This window comes from Strix uralensis, chromosome 1, assembly GCF_047716275.1.
Source record: "Strix uralensis isolate ZFMK-TIS-50842 chromosome 1, bStrUra1, whole genome shotgun sequence".
Lineage (NCBI taxonomy): Eukaryota > Metazoa > Chordata > Aves > Strigiformes > Strigidae > Strix > Strix uralensis.
The window spans coordinates 139,551,622-139,553,908 of NC_133972.1; positions in this window are offsets into that span (position 1 = coordinate 139,551,622).

Sequence of the window (2,287 nt, forward strand, 5' to 3'; positions counted from 1 at the left end):
CGGTGATTGGAATGCTTCCTTTAAAGACTAAATTAATGCAAACTACTTGTGCCTGTTCCATAGCTCTTTAGTATCAACACAGTTCAAATATTTATTGCTCAATTTGTGTATCCACTTTGTCAGCTACATGGTTTACAGTGTAATCTCTTAAGTCTATCAGTAAGTACTGTGAAATTAGGCTTTAGGAGCTGACAGTTTTCTCTGGTTTCTAAACTAATCAATCAAGTAACAGGTCAAAGAGCTTTTGAAGAACACTAATTTTGGTTTTCTATGGAGCTTCATTTAGATCTACATAAAAACAACCTGGTGTGAATGCAGTTTTAGTGAATTAAAAAGCCAGTGTAGTTTTAGTACAGCTGTAGTTATTACTGCATATATATAGCATACATATAAAAAATAGGTATCTATGTGGAGAAGTGTTAACTAAGCCTGTTCAGAAATTAATCTACAGTAGAAGAAGCTGTTTACATTAACCATTCTGTGTGCTTTTAAAAAAGTGTCTTAATGACTTCCCCAGGGCCAAATTAACTCCCATGTTCTTCCAGCAAAGTCACTAAGACCAAGTGCAGCAAATTTCATTCGATTACATAGCATCATAATGCATGTTTGTTTTTCTAAGATGTCTCAATCTACATTGCTGTCCTGAATTAAGAAGCAACTTTTAGAGTTTGATATATTGATACTCAAGACACTAGCCTGGCAGAAAAGGAAAAATAAGAAGCTGACCAGTAATATCAAGTTTCTGTAAAGCATATGCCAATTTACAATGGTTACAGACTTACTTAAAAAGGAAGTTTCAGGACTCGTAGAGTTCTACTTTAATTATTGAATACCTTGTCATCCTGGTTTCTCTGAACTTACTACCATTCCAGAAATACCACAATCCATCTCAGTTCTTGGGGTTGCTCGTAACTGGTGCACTCTGTGAGCATGTTTCTAAAACTTGTTCAGACCCTTAACTTTTAATCTCCTATTCAAAAGTTAATTAGATACATATAGAGAAAGGGGATACCAGATATCACCTGCAGATCTGGTGAGAATTACTTAAGTGCTTGTGGGGACGATCTTTGAGGCTAATTTTATATTTTTCTAGTTTGTCAAGTAATACCAAAGTTATTGCACACAACATCCCTAGAGACAGCCATGGCTCCAAACTTAACAAATGGTTAGTGCTTGTCTTGCAGAATGGGAGACTGAGCTTCAATTCAGTTCAAGCTTCTAGAGAAACAAATTCAAAGTGTTAGTTTTTCCTGATACAGACTAGCTGGTTTAGAAACAATCCTGAAACTTCTGTCACCTCTAGTCATACCTTAAAAAAACAGCACATAAAGAAGCTGGTCACCTGTCCAAGAGGGTTTTCTGTTGACTTGGTGGCTTCTGAGTTGCATGGGTGATTCCTGTGAAGCAGGAAGATAAGACTTGTGACTGAGGATGACATGGGAACTGGGTTTTCCCCTCTTTAGATTGCCTCAAAACTGCTGCAAATACTATGTGATGCTGAAAGTTTTCTTTAACACTATGATCAGAAACTATGAGAATTACTGTGTCTCTTCGGGGTTGTGGCTAACTGGTAGACTGCGTTATTTCAGCACAAAGCCAGCGTAGTTTAAGTAGCTCAGGTTTTAAATCAATACTTTAAACTAGTAAGTTGGTGTAGGAATGTTTTCCTTCATTCTGTAGTACAAAGCCACAAAAGTTTACTGTTAAACCCAGATAAGCCAGTATGGGTGCACCTCTTGGTATTTTCCTGTCTTTCTTGCTGTAACAACCAGGTGGGATGGGCAGCTGATGAAAGTTTTCTCAGAAAGCTCCTATGTTAATGGCGCTAAGCTTATAGTCATGTAAACAAGGTGTTTGAAGATCATTCTATAGCACTGTACTTCCCAGTAAGCAGGACAAATCACACCCTTGATTTATCTACAGTGGTGCTCTAGCGTTAGCAATCAGTGGAGAGAAATAGGCACCACCTGATTTACGTACGGACTTGGGGGGTTTTCAGCCCAAGTTTTAGTTGTGTTGCTATCTGATGATTAGATACTTTCACAACACAGGGGCTAGCAGCATCCTCACTGCAGAAGAGTCTGGATGACTAGTTCAGACATTATCATTTCTGCTTGGTCAGAGGAATGGTACCTTAAGAGTTTACATGTGTTCTGTTTAAATAAAAACTCAGAAGGTGTGAGAACTTCTTCCTCTCTGAGGAATGAAATCCCTCACATTTGCTGTGTGGTAAGTATATGTGCACAGACAGTTGCTGCAATATAGCTGGTATATCAGAAGTTTGTTC